Source organism: Canis lupus, chromosome 18 (genome assembly GCF_048164855.1).
Source record: "Canis lupus baileyi chromosome 18, mCanLup2.hap1, whole genome shotgun sequence".
NCBI classification, from domain to species: Eukaryota; Metazoa; Chordata; class Mammalia; order Carnivora; family Canidae; genus Canis; species Canis lupus.
Genome location: NC_132855.1, coordinates 6,670,119 through 6,694,705, shown reverse-complemented (window position 1 = coordinate 6,694,705; position 24,587 = coordinate 6,670,119). Strand labels below are relative to the sequence as shown.

The 24,587-nt window shown below is 39.0% G+C and overlaps 1 long non-coding RNA gene across 2 annotated transcripts; it reads right to left on the bottom strand.

The window, feature by feature from the left end:
- Positions 1–962: 962 nt before the first annotated feature.
- On the bottom strand, positions 963–23,279 carry LOC140608619 (uncharacterized). 2 transcript variants are annotated; one of them, XR_012010598.1, is made up of 3 exons: positions 23,143–23,279; positions 8,599–9,468; positions 963–3,751 (listed from the first exon to the last, which is right to left on the bottom strand). It is a non-coding gene; the product is annotated as an uncharacterized lncRNA (long non-coding RNA). The 2 variants fall into 2 exon arrangements; XR_012010597.1 differs by having other exon boundaries at positions 963–3,659.
- Positions 23,280–24,587: the final 1,308 nt, after the last annotated feature.

The window sequence follows — 24,587 nt, the reverse complement described above, 5'->3', positions numbered from 1 at the left end:
ATTAATAGTTAATAATACTGAACCTCAACCCTTAGGCACGAGGCTTTTTAGAATAAACTGACAAAATTGGGCAAACACTTCTGCAAGCAGCAAGGACGGTCTTGAGGAAAAAATACGCGTAATTGACTTGTAAGCTGATGAGCCCTGAGTTTCCTGGTACTCTAGCATCTATCTATCTATCTATCTATCTATCTATCTATCTATCTATCTATCATCTATCTCTCTATCTATCTCTCTATCTATATCTATCTATCTATCATCTATCTCATGAAGGAATTACCAGCAGACAGAACTGGTTATTCAAACTTGGGTACCTGGCAGGCATTATCTTGAAAATGGCCGAAGTAGACCTCTCACTTCCAGGAACACGGCTGTGGGCATTTGTTGCCAATAACAGTTAAGCTTTTCAAGTAAAAATTAGAGTTCTCGAAAACATGGACTCAATACTCAAAATCTTATTATGAAATTAGTCAAGATAGCAATACATGTGATGTTTAAAAATATTTTATAAGGAAAATGTCACCATTTGAAAGATCTGTATAACTCAAGAAGTTTTCCTAAGGCCAAGGAATGATGTTAGAAGATCATGTGTCGGTAGAAGACCACGTGAAGGCCAATGGATTTTAATGCAACAGTACAATTTATTGACATGCTGCGGATTTCTTATTGCAATTAACCTATGTGTGTGTGCTGATGAAGAATATCCACGACCATTTGAAAAGGCTATTATAATACTCCTTCCTCATCAACATATCCCTGTGAGCCTGGATTTTCTCCCTATATTTCAGCCAAAACACCATGTGGTGACAGATTGAATAAAAAAGTTGACATTAGACTGGCTCTTTGCTATTAAGTCAGATATGAAGAAGATTGGCAAAAAGGTAAATTAACATTTTTTTCCTGAGTATTTTTTTCCTGGAACTTACTGTTATTTTTCACAAAAAACATGCCATTTGTGTTAATATATGAAGAATTTATTAATGCTATTTTTGAATGAATTAATGTACAGATTTTTTTTTTAATGTACAGATTTTTTAAATGTCTTGGTTTTTATCGCTAATCAACTATTGAGAGATATAACCAATATAAATAAAAGTTCCTTGGAGTTCTCACTGGTTTTTAAGAGAGTAAGACGACCCTGAAGTAAGTGTTTGAGAACTATTTCTCCAAAAACAAACAAAACCCACCTCAGAGGAGGTCATACCTTTTATAAGACCAACTCATGTGAATTCGCAAAAACTTAAATGACAAGTACTCAGAAACATGAAAACACAGTAGGCAAAATGGCTAATTGGGCAAACTGTTATAACAAATATTTATAAGTATCACTATCTTTTATATAAGAATATATTGTTGTTTGTTTTTTAAACCAATCCTCAATATGATAAAATATCCTCTGTCTTTCCCTTCTTCCTTCCCTCTCTCCCTCAGGAAAATATACTAATATTTAACCGTGGTTGAACCTAATTAGTGAGATTAGAATCTTTTTCATAATTTCTTTTTTTTTTTTCTAATAATCTGTATTTCCCAAATCTCTACTTTTTATGCCGGGGGGAAAAATGCTAACAATGTTTAAAGGCCAAATATTTTTAAATCATTTTAAACCAATGATTCATTTGTATTAAAATGCTGTACTATGCTAAACTAAAAATCATTCATCTCGAATCTTTAAAATCATTTGAATAAAACAGTGGCGACTATTTAAATGCATTAGTACATGGTTTCCTTATGGGCATTAATAGTTATAGATATTTTGATGCTTTCTTGAAGCACTTTTTCAACAATTCAATGTAGAACTGTCAAAAACAGGGTTCTAATGATAGGTGAATTTATAAAGGTCTTTGATTGTTAGCAGTTCTAATTTGAAAACCATAGATTTGGTAAAAGAAAAATGAAAGATATGGTTTAAGTATGTTTGGGTAATAAATATTGATTTAAAGTTTTCTTATCTCACCAGTCCCTCATTATGAAGACAACTCAAGAATTGTTACCATCTGTACATGATTTGAAGAATTGGCCCAATGCTTTGAATTGTAGGAGAAAGTCAGTTTAGTCCATTGTGATTTCATCACATTCACTTTTATTCCACTACAAGATGATAAATAACAAAGGATATTTTCAACTCTTTTTTAAATTGTATCTTCTTATTGACGTTTGCTTTGCCACATTCCCATTTTTTTTTCATTCCCATAGTTTTTTACCATTTAAGCTTGAAAAGTTAAACACGAAAAAAGTAAAACATCCTATTTTATGTTTTTTTCTGCAATGAAATCAGACGGTAATACCCTTGCTCTCAAACCACCAAATTTGCCAGAACTTCTGTGTAGTAGCTTTGGAAATGTTGGTTCATGTAGTTTTCACTTATTTCTCCTAGAAAAACAGCAGCTAACTGAATCCAACCAAACTTATCCCCCAACAGTGTGTGAGTGTTCTAAAAACTGTGCCTTCGGAGAGTTAAAGTGAGTGACTTAGCACCGTTCACAGCCACGTCTAAGTCCTCCGCATCCTGAGAAATTCAAGGGTGAGTTTACTAACAGGACTCTCAATTCTGTTTTCCCCTGACCAGCTCCAAAGCCTGAAAGGTATAATTGCTTCTTCTTGTGAGTCACCCACTAACTAGTCCTTCCGTATTTCCATTCTCACCAGGCGGGGGAGATTCCATTTTTTATTGTAGCCTTCTAACATTCAAACCAGGAGAAATTCCTTTCCATTAGAACTTCTCTTCATGCTGAAAATCTCATCTCAATTTCTCCATTTCCCATTGTTCTTCCATTTCTCTGCTTTTTGGCTTCTGTCACTTGTTTGCCCAGGATTCATCCCTTCATCTGTGAAGGCTGCCATCCAATGGAGCACCAGTGGGTCCATGCTTCCTGCAGGTTGCGCCTCAACCTTCTCAGCAAAGCCCATTGAGCAGAGGTCTTATTTGTGGTTGAGCTAGTCAGGCAACCCCGTGGAGAAGAATTAGGTGGTAGTTCAACCTTCGATGGTTATGCTCCTCAAAGTAAAAATCTTGAGGCCATGGAGGCGAAGTTGTTCCTTCTCCTTTTATCTGATGGTCTGGCTTCTTCCATTTGTCCATCCTCGTAGAGTTACTGAAGAGGCCTCATTTTCATGTTTATTTCTTCCGAATGCAATAAAACTTTCTGTATGCCTTCATTCAACTTTGCTCCTCCATACATTTTTTTTTTCTTTTAATCAAAAGCTTTCTTGGAGTGAGTGGAGGCCACCTATGGAGCTAGTTTATGTCTTTAAAAGCTTTGTTTATCACCCCGAGTGATAGAGCCTATCATAGGGGATTCATTTTGGTTCAAGGACACATTATTGTCTTGATTGGGCTCATACATCAAAGACAAGAATTAAAGCGTTCTGATGAAAACTTCCCACCTGACACACAGGTGGCTAAAAGTATGTGCTAGCCTTTCTTGGGTCCTTTTGTCACCTTTCTTAGCTTTCTTGTTTTGAAACATGATAATAGTAGTATTTGAGTTTTCTAGGGATTTTTGTTCTATATTGCATGCTGTGAAAGGATTTTTCTAGGTTCTGCTTCTGGGCTCCCTCTGATCTTGTGATGTTAAACACACTGCTGTCTTCCCTCGGCATTACTCTCATCATTTTCTTCTCCACTTGTCCCACTTCTGTCCTGTGTATGTGGGAGGGGGCTGTACAGAAGATGTGAGAGGAAATTGAGTAGAATGGCAGAGTCGGGGGATGTCAGGGAATCACACTGCTGAAAAAAAGACCTCCACAACTTCTAAAAGAAAAAAGGATAGGCTGTACTGGTCTTTGCATTTTTTTTTTCCAGCATAACCACAAAAGTTAAACTTTTTTCCAATGAAGCCTTTAAAAAAAGACACTCTGTCCCTTATCTTTGAATTTTGATATCATCTAGCTCCTAGAGCTATGTCCCAAATTCATGAAAATTCATGGTTTGTTTTCTAAAGAGAATGATTTATGCAACACAAATCCCATATTTTCTAGTAGGACCAGTGTCATTCTGACCTTGAAGAACTGTGTGAATTGTAATGAAAATAAATACTTCAATAAAGCATGACATCATATCTTGATTCATTTTGCATTGTGTGTGTTTAAGGAAACACTAGAACTTCCTTCTGATAGGTTTAATACCTTGGGAAATATGTTGACTTTTGCTTTCTCTCTTGCCCCAGGGTCATGTTTGGAAATTCCACTCAGTATTAGAACCAGATTTAGTCAGTCAACAACAACAAGGAGAAAGAATGGTGGGGGTTTTTTTGGACTAGATGTCACTTTTTAAATATTTTCCGGATGCCAGTCATTTGGGTGAGAAATATGTACACAGATGAACACAAAGGGAAGCAAAATGTTGACAAACACGTTGAAGAGTAATTTAATGTGGATCAAATTTCTTGCACATAAGATCTTTCTAAGTATCACATTTTGCTAGACAGGGCTGCAGTTTAATCTTTCTTTGATATCATTGCCTGGAATGATGGGCCGGGATTATATAATTAAAACAATCTGCATGTGCTAGCATAAATTTGATTGTTCTAGACGTTAGGACTAAATTTAATACTAAACACGATAAGCTTTGATGGTAAGAAAAAAAAATTCAAGCTTTGGGAGGCTATCTACTTCCTATTTCCTAATCATCAGAAGTATTTGATATTCACTAAAGAACTTAGCATGGTTTCTGGCTCATAGTAGGAGACACATACAGATATATATATAATTCTGTTAAATATAATATATTTCTGTTAAATATAATACACAAAGAAATATGCCAGGCAAATTAAGTACCTAACAACTCTTTTGAGAATTTTTTTACAATATGTAAAAATAATCATGCAGTAGACAACTAAGATACCTGGAAAATAAACAGCAAACCAACCATAAAATGACATCAACTGCTCTCTCAGCTCCTGGTAGTGAAACATAACATCCCTTATGAGTAATAACGGGGATGTTGCTAAAATACCCACTTTGGGCACCCAGTGCTTTCATTCAGCAATGCACGTACTGTGATAGATTTGTTTTTAAAACTTCAGAAGGCAATTCACAATTCCTCGTATCATCATTCTCCAATACAAGTACTTTCTACACAAAGGAAACTTTTCGATTTCACACATTATTTTATTCTGTCCCTGCCTCTATCTTCAGGTCCTGCTGACATATTATAATTGGCTCAAACAAGACCCTTCTTTAGTTTCATTCATTCGTTCATTCATCCATCCATCCATCCATCCACTCATTCATTTTCTTTTATCCATGTCCCCCACTCCCATCTGTCCCACTCATTCATCTTAATATATGCATAAATATATATACACATATGCATGTGGTGTGTGTGCATATATTCCATTAAATGTGTCAAGATTTTTTGCATATAGTTTTTAATTTTAGTAAATGATATTGCACGTTGGATTTTTTTTTCTTTTTTTTAGTCAGATCAAGTTTTTGGGATCCATCCATGCTGCTTTATGCATATCTCACCGATTGCTCTGGCACACAGTTCCTGCTATCATGCTAAATATTGGTGATACAGTAATGGGTAAATTACTTAAGCTAAGCTTTAATTTCTTCATCTGTGAAATGGGGATGATAGGTCTACCCCCATGAAATTATAAAAAATTAAATGAAAAATGTATGACAGTTATCTAGCACATAAGAAATTCCCAGTGAGTAGGAATACTCAATATGTATCAACTAGCTCACATGGCTTGGCAAAATGGGTATAGGGTGGTGGGAAAACATGGAGTAATACACAAGACCAAACTGGAGAGTTGGAAGGACCAGATCATGAATGTTTTTTCTATAACATGGAAAGAAATGTGTACTTTTGTGCTTTAAATTTTGCCCAGAATTCCCTCAAAATCACTGGAGATTGATAATTCATATTCAGAGGACCTACTAACAGATTTATCCTGCTCATGTGGCTTAAACAAAAATTTTTAATGCAATGGAGTTAATATGTTTTTACTATGTGCCATATTGATTTCTGCCCTTGAAATTACTGGTAGGGAAGGGAACAGGAAAGTACTATGTCTTCTTTTAAAATATAAATAAACCTTTGAATTTGGGGGTGGTAAAAGTTGGGTCAGCCCTGTGTCAACCATCTGTCCAAGCCTAGGCCAAGGCTGTTACTGTCCTTTGTTGGTTCTGTCCATCTCTAAAGAAAGAGGAAAATGCCCAACTCATCTAGCCCCTTACCTTCAGTCTCTGGGGAAAAATGACTACAGTCCAATAGGGCTTTGCCGTTTTCTTCTATAAACAAAAACAAAATAAAACCCTGGCATCTACTTTACTAACAAGCTATTCAGAGGATCATGCCTAGTCAGCAAAAGGTATGTGTGTTTTAGAGCTGCAATATCCAATCCTGTAGCCACCAGCCACGTGCAATTTCGTTTTAATTTAACTTAGTTAAGATCAAATAAAATTAAAATTCGGTTGCACTAGCCACACATTACCTGCCCGATAGTCCTATGCAACTAAGCTGCTACTATACTGGACCATCCATCCACAGAACTTTCCCATCCTTGCAGACAGTGTCACTGAGAACAACGTTTCCAGGAAGTTCATTCTTGTGGCAAGTGTGGAGGATGCGTTAGAAGGGGGCACTGGAGGCCAGTGAGAAGAACACTTTAGAGTGCTGACAAAGGCCTCTAGACAGAGGAACAGTAAAGACAGAGAAGATGGGATGGATAGGGAAAAACTGTTTTTGTAACTAATTCTTCGAAAATATATTTATAAATGTCTTTTTTAAAATATATGTCTTTTTACTAAAATTCTCCATCCTTAATTAAATGAATAAACTTTTAATTATACTGCTAATGGGACTTTTAAAAAATTCTCACTAGGTATTACCAGATTGCTTTATAGAAACATTGTATCTGTTTAACCTCCCACCAATACCCTATTGACAACCAATGTCACCACTGAAAACAGCTTATCCAATTGGATTATGGCAACATGGACTCACATTGGTAAAACTTACTTTTCCTGCTTTGTCTATCTTTCAAATCATTACATTTTTGATATACTGTGGTATTAATCATCATACAGTCTAAACTATTGACTTTTTCCTTTGTTCCTTCTAACAATATTTATACATTCAATGGTCCTTCTTTAGATGCCAGGTTATACATTGTAGACCTTTGAAGGGTTCTGTAGATCAATGAATATTGTGTTTATGGGAGTCTTAGGGAGGCTCTAGTAGGGCACTCTTGGGAAACGTACAGTAATACAAGGATGAGATGTACTTTGTTTTAGGTGATAGACATGGGGGGAAAGCCCAACAATTTGTACAAGAGGTATTTTGAAAGAAGCATTAATGCTTTTCACAGACAACCTACATCTATGAGAGAAGGAACCATGAAAGACTGGTTTTAACCCAGGATGACTGATAGACTTCTTGCGACCAAGTGGCAACTAGAAGTTATTTAGAGGCAAAGAATTAGGGCCCATGCAAGAAGGAGGAACCAGCAACATGGCTTTGGTTTCAGAAGAGAAAGTAAGTACTTGAACTAGAAGAATGGGGGGCACTCTCTGCAGGAGACGTTTGAAGAGAAAAGAAACCAAATCTCCAGGTTTGAGCAATTCCCTTCCTGCCTTCTGAAATCCACGGCTTCATGTGCACTTGGCTATGAGTCAGCCTGGGGAAGCAGATAGTGATAAATACCACGAAACCCGGTCCCTTCATGGATAATCAGCGAGGAGCACATTTCATGAAAATCCTGCTGCTTGTTTTTCTATACCCCACAGCCTCCTCGTAGGCTTCCTTGCCCGGCTCCTGTCTAGTCTCAACACAGGAGTGTGGCCTCCTCTGTGCCGATAATATCACCCCTCTACCTAAAACCCTGTGTAAAATCCAACATTTTTCCTACTCTGGCCTCCAGGCTCAACCTGACTGCAGGGTCTGCTCACCTCACTTTGCTCTCTGACCTCTGCTTACCTCCAGCTCCCCTGCTCATTTTTGCCTTTGGAGTCACACTAACTAAATTTGCTGTTTCACATCATGCCCTGCATGCTCACCTCTCAGGACTTTGGCTCTATCTGTTCCTTCTGTCTGGAGGAAGAAACACCCCCTCCCCACCCTCCTACCCCCGCCCGTCATGGCCAATGTTCTTAGAGTTTTCGAGTGTTTGCTTACATTTCAGTGAATCCTACCCTGACTACTCTGTCTATATCCTCCTTGGGTGAACCCCCAACTTCAGTCCCTTACACTATTTCTTTTTATCCAGTGCACACCCCTTCTAACACACTAATTTGCTATAGTTATTGTCTGTTTTTCTTTCTCCAGAATGTAAGCTCCACCGAGGCATCTGATGTACCTGAGCTCAAAGTCTGGCACATAGGTCTTTCTTCAATAAATATTTGAATTATTTCTTTCCTCCAAACTGATTAACTTTGGTACTTTCTACATTTCCTGTTAAGTAACTTTGTCATTTTTATCAGATCTCAGTACCACACTCTTAAGAATTCTAATTTTAACGTTTTTCCCCCTCAAAGTAATCTTATTGAAGTAGTGGTCTCGGTGCTCGATATTATCATTTTGTATTTGCATTTTATATAATCCTCTGGCTTGCTCATCTAAATGACATGTGTCAGGGAAATGGTGCTTACCAGCCACTCACACCTGTCTTGTTGATGTTTGATGGCTTGGCTTATTTTGTCTAGTTCACTTCATAATTTTTTGAGAAATTTGGCAGAGCCTTTTCCAATGGTGTGAAAGCATTTTCTATGGGCTTGCTGATGGTGTGACTATTTCCCTCTGGTGTTATAGCTTTCGAGTGGCTTAAAATAAAAGACTGAATTATTCCTGTACCTGGCAGTCTTTATTGCTGCACTTCATCAACTCAATCCTACTAAATCATTAATTTATGTTACTTACATGCCTACACAAGCATGGTGAAAAGGAATCTGCAAAAATGCCACAAAATCAAGTGCCTTCTTGATTGCATCTTTGGCATTTGGACAAAGCAAAAGACTTTTCTTGCAAATTCTCTTAAATTTTCCCATAATAAAAAAGCCTGTCTCCCTAAATTTGAAAATGGCAACAAAATCACCTCTATCAGAAAAAAATTTTAAAAATATTATAGAAAGATCTCGCATTGTCATCTCCTGCCTCTGGCACCCTTTCATACAATCGTTGGACAAAGAAAATCTCGAGAGCAATTCTAGGACTCTTTTCCCCTTAGATCCAGAGGACTGTGCTTCCTCATCTTTCCAGAAATTCCCCCATTATCGTGCTCCCCTCATCCTCCTGAAAATAGCATATTCGGTGATATTGAATTTTGAACTTTAGAGCTCAAAAAAAGAAACTGTCTAATTCTTGCATCATATGGAAAAGAGACTAGATCACAAGACATTAGATTCGTGATCCAGTGCTTTTCCTAAACTATCTACTTCCATTGTTCTTTCTTTCTTTCTTTCTTTCTTTCTTTCTTTCTTTCTTTCTTTCTTTCTTCTTTCTTCTTTTTTTAACTTGAAGACCTACAGTAAGGGAGAAAAAAAATCTGGTTTAGACTGTTGCTGTCAGGTGGATTAAAATAAATTATTTTCTTCAGTTCACAGATAAGGCAACTGAGATGTAGAGAGTTTATAAAACTCTTCCAATGTTGCCGCTAAATTGTTACTGGAATTCATGCTGCTCAATTCTTCAAGCCCTCCAATTTATAATGACATAAACAAAACTACTTAACATTAAGCATAATTGCAACTCATCTCAATTAATCTTCTACTCAAATGAATTGTTATTTATAAATATTTACAGAATTTTTTTTGGCACTGGTGATAGCCTGAGGTTTGTATTTCATATTTTGGAGGAATACCTATTCTTCAAAGTATAGGCGCTGTAATTTTTGGTTGCTCATGAAATATTTATTAATGCTAATGCTAATAAAAATAATGCCATGGTGATTATGCTCTTCAGTCATTAATGCCCTGAAAGAAGTAATTTGCAAATTGGTACACTGTCACTCAAAGTATTAATTTACCACATGTGGGTAACAAATTACTTCTGGAATCAGGCTAGGCACCATTGTTAAGGCTCTCCGAAGTCCCCCCACAACCCATAGCATTCACATTTAATCAGATGCCAACTTTTGTAGAGCTATTTGCACAATGTCTCAGTATCCTTCCTATTCCCTCCACTGTGTCGCCACCGTTACCACCTGAGTTCAAGTCTTCCCTACTTTTGTTTAGAGAACCGCATTAGAAGAGTAATTGGCTATTTTGCTGTCCTTCCACTCCTTCCCCTGAACTGTCCTACATAGTAAGCCAGGTAGGACTTCTCAAAGCATGGTGACTCGAGAATCATCTGGGGAAGATGTCAACAATACAGCCAACCAACAGCTGGGATTCAAAAGTCATCACGAGACGGCCAGAGCTTTTCTTACACTGAACCAGTGTTCTGAACAGACCAGTTTTACACTTTGGATAAGCACAGGCTTGATTAAATACATTGGCCAAAGCTTGTATAACCAACCCTTCCCTGGCTTCTAAATGAAATCCAAACTCTGGGGTTGCCCTTGCACACCTGTGGGTGCACACACACAGAATGGTCATGTGTACACACACACACACACACACACACACACACACACACACACAGAGCTTCTCGGCTTTAAAGCCCATTGGAATCTTCCACAGAACTTCAAACATACTGATTCTAAGTAATTGATGAGGAGTGGCATATGGGCATTGGGATTTGACAAAGCTCCCACGGTGATTCTAAGATGCACTTGGAGGAGGCTGAGAACTTTTTCTTCTTTTAAGCATATGAAAAGAGGCAACTTGTTCTAAAAGGGAACATCTCTCCAAGAGTCAGCAGGCCAGGGCTCACTTCTGGATTTTGCCTTGAACAAAACATCTCCAACATACCAAATACAACTCCACTCAATCTCATTTCTTCATCTGTAAATGTGACATCAAGAAACAGGGCCAGGTTAATGCATTTCACTAACATTAATGTGGCACTTCTTATGTACTGACTCTGTATTGGAAGCTGAGAATATAACACTGAACAAGAAAAACAAATCTTGGTTCTAATGAACTTTAGAAAGGCTAAGACACAGCTAAAAAATAATGATTACCATAAAAACTATGAAAGAAATCACTGATATTAGGAGGAAAACACTTGGAGTGGGGCATGGTACTATCATAAGAAGAATAGTCAAAAGTCATGATTATCTGATTTTAAATAATCTGGATCTCAATTTTGTAAACAACCAACAAGGTAGAGCACACCAATAAAAGGAAACTGTAGACTCCTGGAGGGCTTCATATTTAATGTGTAACATTGTGCAGACTGAAATTTTTGTTCAGGAGCATTAAGTAAGATCCTGCTTCATTGTTTCCCCACTTTAAACACTCATATTTTGATGAAATAGATAAAATCTACTCTTTCAGACCCTTTGAAGGTACAAAAAATTGGTTTAGGATGACTGAACTCTAATAGCTATTTTACTGTACAATGGGGCCGTAATAATAAAAGTACTTCTTTTCTGGGGTTTGAGGAAAACAGAGGCCACCATTCCTGGAGCAGAGTTTCGGATCGAACACGGACTTCACATTTTCAGCTGTCCAGATATTAGTGATCCTTGGCTATTTGTCCACATGGACATGATGGAGATGCCGCCTCCTTTTCCTGGGGCCATCTTTGTCTGCTCTCTTATGGTGGGAATTCTAAGAACCCCACGTAGGGCTGAGAGAGACAACATTGGGGACAGTTCCTAGTGTTAGGGTGTCTTGTGCTTTATAAGCTATTCATGAATTAGACAATCTGGATCCTTGTTAACAAGTCCAAATGGAATAAGAAACGTGAGCCAAGATTCTGAGCCAAGTGAGCCTGGAACCATGATTTGCTTGCCATCTGGAAGATCCCACAAGTCAAGGAGCAAGCAGATTGAGGCTGAAAGTGGAGCTGCTTCTCAGAGTCTAAGGAAATGCCTAGGCAGTGAACATTTTCACTTTTTCTCCAAAGTGGTCCAATTTCACTTCAAGTACTTACTTTTTTTGATGCTATTGTTAAGGCTTGATTTTCTCCAAGGCTCTTAAATTTCTTTCCCCGTCTGGTTACCTTCTCTGTCCTTGTAGATGGCTACCCTCGCTCTTCAGCCACAGTGATAGCATAACCATAAACTGCGGTGAGCATTTATAGACCTGTCACCTGCCTGGCACCCGGCTGAGGCCTCACCCTTCCGGCCTCCGCTCTGTCTTCCCCTAAACTGAAGGCGAAGCTGAACCAGGACTTTAAAAAAGGCTCTTTATAACCAATTGCTCTGGCAGAGAAATAATCTCCAGGGAGAGCAGGTGCATTCCTCAGTGCATCTCTGTTTTGGGAAGACTAACAGCCCTCCTGCTCACAGGGTTTCACCTGAAGAGTTTCAGGTCTCCGGTTAGGCAGCACACCTTCTGGGGGTTACATGGGCTCAATGTTGTCAGACATTATGTGCAGGAAAACAGCAAGCTTAGGCTGATTAGTTCTGCTACCCTGAAGCCAGAGAGCAGGGTCAGGGACTGGCTCGGAGGGGGTGAGGCCACCGGGTTTTCTGGGAGCTGGCATTGGAGGAATCCAGAGAGGAGAGCGGGCCGCAATGCTCGTGCTGAGAGGCCTACAGACTATGTGTGCCACCCCCCCATGGGACAGGGACTGCGGTCTTCCTACCCACCCCCCCCAGGAATCACATACTCCCTTCTCTTTCCTGTTGTTTTTAGGGGTCATCCCCTCCACCTAGAGAAGTCTGAGAAGCCCTGATCCATGGAGGGGAGGTGGAGGGGGAAACCAGGCACCAAGTCTTTGATCCTCTTGTGCGGCCACTTTTCTCCACAGACTGAGGAGGGGCCAAGTCACAGAAGGCCAAACACCTGTTTGATTCACTGTGTGAACAGCCTTTTAAGGTCACAGGCATCATCACTTTCAACACCTGGGCACCGTGTATTATAACGGGTAGGCCCCAAAACGTTGGGCAGAGGGTAGAGGAGGTGTGGGCAGCCCCACCAAAAGATAAATGCGAAACTAGCACGCTTGCTCTAGGGAGTCGCTGTTACCAGAGCTTTCAATAGAACAACTCGCTCCACTTTTTCCTCCATAAGCTTAGGAAGTAGGTTTCTAGTAGTAATCTAATTTTCCAAATGTGGAAACTGAGATACCAAGATGATGAGGCAACTACCTAAGGTCACAGAACCTCTTAGGGCAGAAGCAGGACTTGAACCCGGGCAACGCGGCGCTACTGTCCCCACCACCAGACTCCACAAAAAGCCATATTTAAATATAATTTATGAATTTCACTCCGTGTTTATGTAGAGTATTTCATGAGGTGGATGAGGCGAGGTCTTTCACACCGCCTGCCACTTAGACACAAGATTAATGTGTTGAGGCGTCGCCAGGGTCAACTATCATGCTGTTTTGTAAATTAACCTTGCTTGTGCTCCAGTCAGACTGCATTGGGAAGTGAAAGGTTTTTCATCTTGGATCTTCCTCATTTACTCAGAGGCAACGCCATCTGGGCCCCGAGTGGCTGGCTTCTTGACTATCATCTAACAAACACGGCTCTAAGATATTTTATTCAAAAGATTGGAATGCGGTTGTATAGACTGTGGGGTACAAAAATACAACAGGAGCGGGTGATGTTTGACAGCATCAAGTTAAAGAAAATGCTCAAAAAATGTTCAGTGAGAAATGAGTCAGGGATATTTAGCAAGCATATGTCTGGAGGCCTTTGTGTGGTTTATTTCCATGAAAATACACATCGTCCTGGACACAAAGGACATTTACTGTTGTTAGTTAAATGCCTGAGTATAAGAGTTAGGAACTGCTCCACTTCATTATGTCTCAGCCTAGCCAACAGTGGCTACTCTTAATAATAGTAAGCAATTTATTATTTTCTAAGAAGCAGAAGGAAGTAGTTAGCACATGTAAATTAAAGAAGTGCCATCACAAACACAAGGGCAGATACAGTGGTAAGCAACCCTAGCTGTTTCATGAACACGAAATAGTGTGATGTACGTTTCCCTACATAATTCTGTTCTTATTGCAATGAAGAAACTTTATACGCTTCATATACCCCTTACCTCACTTTGTAACCCATGTCCTTTTGCGCCAAAAGGGCCCTCAATTCATAACTATATATAATATCACCTTTAGAGTGATTCCCAACGGACTCCCTCAGGATGCCTTTTTTTTTTTTTTTTAGACTCATCTTTCACAGGACACTGATAATCCTTTTACTTGAATATGATGAAATCTTTCTCCATCGGTATCGTTGGGTCACATGACAACTGGAAACTGTTCATCAAGAAGCTGAGTTGGAATAAGTAAGATATTCCGACTTCCGCACTACTGAATCCATTCTGTAAAGCTACGTGGTTTTCATGCTTTTGCCCAACTGGTTTCACCTTAACTTAAATGGCAAACTCAGAGCATGTGAGTCAAGAAGTTAGAATGACACCGACCAATTAAAATAAAAGAAAGCAGATGAAAAGGATTATTAGGATACAGGTAGAGATCCCCCCCCCCCCCCCCAGAAAACAGTTTTTCAAGTTAATCCAAGCACCCAAGCACTTACTCTTTGGAAACCCAGGAACAGACAACCTATCAATCCGGTTTTGTCAAAAAAATAAGACACACACACAGGGACGATGTTATAGAGACTATTTGTAATTTACCTCAACACCTCCTTTTGGCCTTTAGCCTTGGTTTTCACTTAATGAGCTCCCTTTTCCCACATTGGTTTATGAGCTACTGACTACTTATCCTAGAGAAGAAGTTGGTAACTTGGATCAAGCCAGTCAGCATGGCCTATGGTAACCGGATATTGCATGACCACATGGCCAATCCTGAGCCCAGCAGAGTGACTCAGGATATTTGCTGGCACAGAAGCACTTGTTCTTTTATGCTTTATTTGAAACTGGAAGTATCTGTTCTTGGGAGTTACTGGCTACCATTTTGTGACATAAGGAAGAGCCTATTTGAGTCTAGTCAAAACAGAGGCAGTGGATAAGAAAGGGGGAAATTTTTTTTTTTTTGTAAAATATTTTGAGCCTCTGTATTCAGTAATGCCTGAAGTGAGATCTAACTGAATATTTAGCAATGCAAATCAATGAATTGCCACTTGTGCTTATGCCAATTCGAGTTCAGTTTTCCGTCACTCGAAACAAAAAGCATTCTAAACTAAATATGCATTAAATTAGCCACATACACTGTAAGACTGAGATGGAAAATAAAAATCACAAATTTGGAAGTATATTTTATACAAAGAAGGTATGTGTTTGCTGCCAAATAAAAAGGACACTCTTCAGTGCTGGGCTGAGTACGTAGAGAGAAGCCCTCTCATTCCAAGTGTGGAGCATATATCCATCCGTACAACTTCCCTAAGGGACAATTAAGAACACTGGATTAAGCCCAGAAAATATATCTTCTGAAATTATCCCCCCAAAATAGTCAGAGTTGCACACAAATCTTCCTGAGAGAAGGAAGCATAGCAAGGGGAAAAAAATTTTTTTTAAACTTATGTCATTAAAATCTAGAGAAACATACACCAAAATGTAAATGAAAGGACAACAGAATCAATATTTGAATTTCCATGTTTTCTTCTTTTTTGCTATACTTTTTCTATGGATTATGCTTTTTTAAAAAAAAAAAAAAACAAAACCCATGTTCAAATATAAGTTTTGGATTTTTGGCTTGCTTTATTTTCCAGCATTTAAAGATAACAGCTCTAACTGGAGGATCTCTTTGTAAAATGAACTGACAGATAAAAATACTTCATCTAATAAAGAAATATTCTGAACTGTGTGCACCTAGGCATTCCCAGCCCATGGAGGGAGAGCTCTGTGATATCGTGGTTGCCTATTAGCCTCAAAGCACAAATCTGTCCCTGAAGGGGTTTCAGTGTCTAGAACACGGATGGAGAGCTCTAAAAATAAAAATGGGCTCTATTTAGACATTTACTGCTGCAGGTAAACTCATGTTTATCCCATTTTTTTTGCTTCCATTCTTTTCTTCCCATTTCTCTGAAGAACCCAAAAATGAAAGAAAACAAAATCAGCTCCATGTTACAAGATTTCTAAGTGAATAAAGATACTGGCTTTTCATAGTGATCTTAACCAAGAACTTAACACATATCTCTTGGAGAGGTTTAGAAGACTTTCCTCATTCTGTGACTCACCTGCCTGTAACTGCTAAGCTTTCCTCTTGATGCTCATTTGTTGCTGCTGTTGCTATTGTTGGGGGATATTAAGGGCATTCATTTAGTTAAGGTGTGTTTTTGTACTTTATTTCTGTACAGGAATCTTCCCTGCTCTATTATCCCCCCAGCTAATCACAGCTATGTACTCGTTCACCTTTTTCCTTCTCCACTCTCTCCTTTCCTCATTCCTAAGGCACGAGGCTCTTGGGGGTAGGACAGTTTCAAAGCCCATCTGCTGACAAATCTTTTGCTTTCACCTTTAATCTTCAGGTAGGAAATTATTAGCTGATATGGTTTCCTACCCTGAGCCTGAAGCAAATTGATCACTTTATCCTCTTTGCAGGAGGAAAATCAAAACAGAACAATTAATCATTAGAATCCCCCAGAAATGGTATTATTCTTTTGATTTTGAGAGTTTAATGATTATTAATACCTATTATGCTCTGGGTACTAACATGCAAATTCTCTTATGGGCAAAGACTTCACCTTTGTGGTAGTCAGCAAAATCCTAGACTTGCTATGGCCCAAGCGGAAGCTCAGATCCTTATGTATGCATGTCTAAGTGGCATAGTCCCTGCCCTTATTGGGGTTCCTAATGACTGTCACCAACCTTTTCTATGCCTACACATAGTCCACGTGTACAACACCTACTTCCCATCCTTTGTCTTAGTGGAAGAAGAACAAATATTTTCAATGTAATGTTGTATTTGTTTCTTGAAATAAATAGGGGCCCTGGGAGCCCAGAAGAAGGGCACTTAAGTTAGTCTGGTAATTCTGATAAAGGTTCCTGGAGGAAAATACTTGAGCCGAATCTTGAAAATGGTAGAAGAGTACGTTAGTTGAAAACGACAATCAGATCCGTGGCCTAAATGAAGGCTCCATCTGGTGCCCTAATTGGCAGGGCCCAGGGGAAGTGCATAGACCACATGCCCATGAGGCTGGCCCTGGCAAAGTAGGGACACATGCAAATGCACACTCCTGCACATACGGTTTGGGAGAGGGCAGCTCTGACAACCTGGAGAAGTCAGCTGTGTGTGAGGGGAGAGCGTGGTCCAGCCTCAGTGGAAAAGCAGGCCCCATGCTGCCAGAACTTCTGCTTCTCCAAAAGAAACAAAAACTAAATGGTAAAAATTGAAGCATAGTTTAAAAATGTTTTGTTCAGGGGCATCTGGGTGGTGCAGTCGGTTGAGCATTATTAGACTCTGGATTTCGGTTCAGGCTATGAACTGCTTGGGGCGTTGTGCTCACCAGGGAGTCTGCTTCTCTCCCCTTTCTCCTCTGCCCTCCCCCCTCCCCATGCTCTGAAATAAATCTTTAAAAGTGTTTAGTTAAAAAAAAAAAATAAGTGTTTAGTTCAACTAAAAACAAATTAAAATACACTGTGCAAGCCACTACAGCAAGGCTGCAGGGCCCAGCTGGCATCAGGGCCACCTATTTGTCCCTCTGACCCAGAACATTCTTCCAGCTATGAATTATTGACAAACACTGTTGGATGGAGACCATTGTCCAGGAGAATCCTTTTCAGGCGGATTTTGAAGAACTGATAGATTTTTTAGAAATAGAGTTCTGGTACAACATTAAGAATGATCTTGCCTGTTCCCATTATAGAATTCTCAGCAATGTTCACAATACTTAAGAAGATGCTTCCCAGGGATCCCTGGGTGGCTCAGGGGTTTAGTGCCTGCCTTTGGCCCAGGGCATGATCTTGGAGACCCGGGATCGAGTCCTACATTGGGCTTCCTGCGTGGAGCCTGCTTCTCCTTCTGCCTGTGTCTCTGCCTCTCTCTCTCTCTGTGTCTGTCATGAATAAATAAAACCTTAAAAAAAAAAAAAAAGAAGAAGAAGATGCTTCCTGTCTACAATATTAGTCCCAAGGACCTCAAACAGTGACGAGGTTACACATAATCACCCATGAATCACCATCAGGAAAGGGCTGGGGTGGAAGTAGGGCTGGTCCCAGCCCTCTCGTCCAAATCCAGAATCACCAATGAAACAAATGTAGGTAGCAGAGAACCATTCCAAGCCTACAGAATCAGGATCTCTAGGGATTGAACCTGAAATTTGTATGTAGAAAACATCCTTGTGCAAGACTGAAAGTTACTGTATTAGATTTGGGGACATTTCCATTGTGTTTTGCTACTAAAACTGGGGATAAATGTAAATATTTCTGTTAAAACTTTAAGTAATATATTCTCCATTTTAGAGTTAATCAAACTTTGACATTTACTGAAGACATACCAAAACCAAGGATTTTAAGACTAGGATACTCTACTCAGAAACGGAATGGATTTATTAACAGATAGCAACCTACACACCTACACTTTTATAATATACTTCATGATCCTTACATTTTATACATGACAATCTTATTTGTGACCAGGCAGTCGATAAAGAATAAAAATCATCTAAATATTGATGTCACCCTCTACTCAAAACCCAACTAAATAGTTGTAAGGGTGGTTGGTCACTACTCCTGCCTAGCTGGAAGTGATGCACACCTTTTGCCAATATAACAGTTTCCAGATATACATTAATTACTGGAAAATAGGCTTAAATACACTGGACCCAGTGAGATGCTGGGACTAATTTTCTTAATAAAGTAATAAATAGTCGGCTTAGTAACTTTTTAAAGGGCTCTGAGGAAGGAATTCTAAAACTTCTTTAGAACATTCTGGGGACAATTATAATCAGGTAACAATGAGTGCATTTCAAACAAATGTCATTGTTCCTGCATGATTACCATGTCATAGCAACTTTTGAAGAACCAACCTTCTCTCTAATGTCTTGTGACTTTGTTGCTATAACAACGTAACATTGGTCCTTTACTCCTCAAGAGAAAAACTGCTTTATTTTTCTTTTCCCTGAAGAAACTTAAAGTATGATAGGTGAAGTGTCACATTTAGTAATACCAAATTTGGTGCAATGTCAAAGATAGTTGGGGAAAAAAACACAGAGTCCTATGCATCATGTTAATCCCCATTCCCCCTTTTCAGGTGCTTCAATATGTTTTGTCAATATTGCATCCTACTTGGAATTGGATTAGTTTGCTTACTAGAAGCCCTGTATTTTTAACTTTATGATCTTAAATCCAAGTGATTGTCACCCCAAATTATACTTAGGAAAGATGTCAATGTGGAAATTGAACTAGAAAAGCTCTAATTAAATAAGGACTAAAGGAATAAATAGATACTGTGATCCATACCCTAGTCCCTTTCTGGGAAGTCCTCTCAGTCCCTCTTAATAGGTGAGTCCTGATGAGCAGGTTGGCTTCATGGAATCCTGACCCAAGGGACTGGATCTGAATATTCCCACCATCTGTATTAAAATTCTCACTAATACAATCAGTACTACAAAGAGAACTTATCCCACGTGTTTTTATGGAACAATGACTACTGCTGAATGGTGAACTAGAGTAAGGTACAGTGACCACTCTGGGTATTCCTCATCCCAGGCCAGCATACCACTGAGAGATCCCTGGAAGTGGACAAGGCCCCCAAATCACCATCAAGTGACTCAAAGAAAACAATACTACCACCACCACACACAAAGTTAGTTTTAACTCTTCCATTTTCCCATTTCCGATATGTAATTCATCGACAAGTCTTGCAAAATGTATCTCAAATTGCTCTATTTCCTCCCCTCATGCCACCAGCGTCCTTGTCCAAGCCACACCATCCCCACAACTTGTGAACTGACCTTCCTGCATTTGTTCTTGCTCCTTTCCAATCCATTATCTACACAGTCAACAGAATCATTTTCTTAAATGAGATCACGTCATTGCTTAGCTTTAAGCTTTTCAATGACTTCACATTACTTTTAAAATAAAATACAAAAGCTTCGAGGTTAGCATCATCTAGAGAGAAGGCAAGGATACAATGGATTCTTCCAGTACCCAGAGAAATATGCCAAGCTGAAGACCAATCTTGAGTATGTAGTTTTGATCTATTTTACGGTGGAGAAATCTTCTTCCCTCAGTTCTCTCCATTTCAGTAAGTCAGGCATTAGAGCAACCTCACTCATGAAGGACATCATCCTGCTTGGATGCCAGAGAGTCAGTCTAGATTTGAAGGTCAATTGTTACAGGTATTAAAATTACCCATGGACTTCCACTGACAGCCTATGGAGACCCTGGGGCCTAGGTGGAGAGAGACAATTTCTCCTCCAGTTGAACTCAGAGGTAGACCCTCCATTGGAAGAGGGCTGGGGATGGGAGTAGGGCTGGTCCCAGCTATCTTGGCCAAATCCAGGCAATTTAGATAGAACATTTAGGCCATTTCCATTTTCTTGTATATCATCCAGATACTCTCCTTGTAATTTTCTTCAGAGCATTAATCAAAATCAGTTATCTCTCATTTATTTCAAAAACAATTAAAAAGCATTTACTTACTATGCCTACTCTGGTTAATTATTCTCAGTACTTGTTTGCTTACTACTATCTATCTTTTTCACAAAAAGTCAACTCTATGGGCAAGGAGCTTTTCTGTCTTGTTCAAACCTTTATCCTCAAAACAGGCACTACATAAACATTTGTTAAACGAACTAATGAATGAATTACCAATTGCTAATAGGTGTTTAAGCCTAAAACATTTTATTTCAACTTATCAGGTAACAGTAATTTTTAAAAGTTTGAGGTCTAACCGTAACCACATCCTTCCAGTGACATAGTTTTACTCTCTTGATTACAGAATATTCATAACATTTATCATCCAAACTGGCTTACTTTTGAGAGAGAAAGGGTATTCAAAGCATGCCAAGGACACAGAAGAACCGAACAGACATTTTTCCAAATAAGACATCCAAATAGCCAACAGGTACATGAAAAGATGCTCAACATCACTAATCATCAAGGGAAATGCAAGTCAATGAGCAATGAGATTATCATCTCACACCTTTTAGGATGGCTATCAAGAAAACAAGAGCTAACAAGTGTTGGCAGGGATGAGGAGCAAAGGGAGCCCTCCTACGCTGTTGGTGGGAATGCAAACTCCTGCAGCCACTGTGGAAAACAGTATGAGATTTCCTCAAAAAATTAAAAACAGAACTACCATATTATCCACTAACCACACTTCTGAGTATATAACTAAAGAAACTGAAAATGGTATTGAAAATATATCTACACTCTCGTGTTCGGTGCAGCATTATTCCCAATAATACTGAAACAACATGAAGTGCCTGTCAATAGATACATGGATACATACAATGGAATATTATTCAGTCACAAGAAAGATGCAAATCCTGCTGTTTGTGACAAGACAGATGGACCCTGTGGGCATTATGCTAAGTGAGATAAGTCAGAGAAAGACAAATACTGTGTATCACTTTCATGTGGAATCTAAAAAAAGCTCCAACCCATAGAAACAGTGGAATGGTGGTACCAAGAGGTGGCAGGTGAGGGGATTGGAGAGATGTTAAGGGGGATCATCTTGCGACTAGTAGATAATAACCTACAGCATAGTGATTATAGTCAACAATACTGCATTATCAACTTCAGAGTACTAAGAAACTAGATCTTAATTATTCTCATCACAGAAAAAGAAATAATTTGATAGAGGTGTTAGCTAACACTATGATGATCATATTGCAATATATAAATAGATCAAATCAACACAAGCTATACTATAAACTTACACAATGCTACATATCAGTTATATCTTTTAAAAATAATGAATGCCAGGACAATAATTGTTACCTAAGATTGCTCTAGGTAACCCAAATTGTACGGTCAACCTTCTAAACTGCATTCTCTGGTTACAAAATCTGTTTCAACTCTCTAATTTTCAAATTAACACATGGCATTTCTAATAATGTAACTGGTCAATGTATACTCCTAAGTTCTAAAAGGAAGAAAAAGTTATACTTGGATGTTTGTTCTCACGATAAAGATAAAAGCTAACACTTGGTGCTTACCATGTACCAGGAGATACCCAAATGTTTGACTTATCTAACTTATTTTATCCTCACAACTTTATAAGGCATGCCTTGTTATTATCCTCATTAAAGAGATGAGAAGACAGTTAAATAATCAGCTCAAGGTCGCACAGCTGATGAGTAATGGAGCGAGGATCCAACTGCAATTGGTTTGCCTCCACAGTTTATGATCTTGTCTGTTGTGGTTCCTGTGTCATGCACAGATGCCAACTTATATTTAGTATCTACGAATTCTTCACATGGTAACCGGTACGGGGTAGGCTGTGCAATGGTCTGAGGAATGTTTAAAAAACCTGACATAGGCAAAGCAATTAATAGACAACTTTAGGCACCCTGTAAAGTATGGTTTAACTACCAAAAACATCCTCACTCTGGGTTAAGTCTTGGTTAAAAAAGAAAGAAAGAAAAAAAAGAAAATACTATTTTTTATGTTCGAAACATATCATTTGTTAATTTTTCAACTAGTTGGCAGAAAATAGGAAATTTCAGGTCAATAAGAAGGGATGTAAGATTAGAATCATCTTGAATAAATTAATGGAATAAGAATTCAGTGTCAAGCAAGTGAAATTAATGTCTGAAAGACTTCTAAATATGATACCTCTGACTCAAATATCAAATATTATTCCTCATTAAGCTATCAAAGTCCTAGATATAAGTTGCAACATGTAGGAAACCAAAAATGTCTCAATGTACATGTTTTATGAAGAAATACAAACTTAACCATCTGTAAGGAGAACTCCTCTATAGATTAAAAAATTATGGTCTTTTATACCATGCTATCAATTATAATGTTATCTACTTGTATTTTAATCTTCAGTAGGTTTTACTTTTGTTTCAAAATTACTTTAAAAAATAACACTGATTTTCATTTCTGCATGTAAGGAGCTTAGAACTTGCCACTTCATTCGAACAAGTAAAAAGTAAAAAGTTAAACAGTTTGAGAAGTCAACAACTCTTCTCAGGTCCTTAAGAGAAGGGGGGACATGCGACAAATGGCTGCCCCCAAGACTGGGGAACTGACAGGTGATTCAGGGGGTCACAAACTTACCAGAGCAGAGACCAAGAGCAGACACCTCCGTCAGAATGAGTGCCAGGATAGGAAACCTGAAACATAATTGAGAAATGGTTGATGGCTCAGCATGGGCAAGTCTAGGAGTTAAAAACTCCATAGCGACCCAGCCATGGAAGGTTCCAGAACCCCCACAATATTATGAGATTTACCTCCAGAAGCCTGACTAGGTTTCCATGGTAAATATAGAGAACAATCGTCTCCTGCTCCCAGCAAGGGGAGGGGGAAAGCAACCATTTTGAAGCACACTAGTACATGGCTGTTCTTCTTTATACGCTTGCCCTCAGGGAAAACTAATAAACCCTCCCAGAGTATAATCAGAGCCTCTCTGACCTGGGGGAAGGCAAACCCCTAATTCAAGCCAGTTTTCGTCTTCCACCAGGGAAGAAGGAAATACCCAACTCCAGCCAACACTAGCCATCTGGTCCCACCCCGAGGAGGAGAAAAAAACTGAGAAACACTTAGGAAGTTCAGTCCAGAGGCCTGGGCTCACTGCAAGTCTGAGACCTAATCCCAGGACTAAAGGAACAACTCCCCCCCCCCCCCCCCCCCCCACACACACACATCTCCCAACCATATTGCTGAAGGCCTATTTACAATTGTTCCTTTTACTGGGCACTTCGTGTTTGGCTATCTGGAAAAAATTACAAGTCTTGCCAAAAGGCCAAAAACACGACTTGAAAAGAAAGAGCAAGCATCAGATCCAGACATGGTGGACAGGTTGGAATTTAAAACACCTCTGCTTAATATGCCAAGGACTCTAATGGGGTAAATCAGACTGCATGCAAGGACCAATGGGAAATGTAAGCAGAAATATGGAATCCTAAGAAGAAACCAAAAAGAAATGTTTGAGATCAAAAATACTGTGACAGAAATGAAGGATGCCTTTGACAGGCTCATTGGTAGATTGGATGGTGCTGGGGAAAGAATCGCAGGGCTTGAGGACATAGCAGTAGAGTCCTGGAAAATCAAAAAGCAAAGAGAATAAAATCTTTAAGAGACAAAAACAAAACCAAAACAGAATATCAAAGAACTGCGGAACAGTCACAAAAGGTGTCAAATATGCTTAAGAGGAATAACAGGTGAGGAAAGAAAAAGGAACAGAAGAAATATTTGAAACAAAATGGCGGAGACTTCCCCCCAGTTGATGTCAGACCCCAAATCACATATCCGGGGATTCCAGGAAACACTTAGCAGGAGAAGTGCAAAAACAAAACAAAACAGAACAAACCACAAACCAACCCCCAAACAATCAAACAAACAAAGATACTCAGTCATACCATTTTCAAAGTACAGAAAACTGAAGATACAGACAAAGCCCTGAAAGCAGCTGGTGGAAGAAACAATCTGTAGAGGAACAAAGATGAGAGGTTCATCCAGCTTCTCAGAAACTGTGCAAGCAAGAACCCAGCGGAGTGAAATAT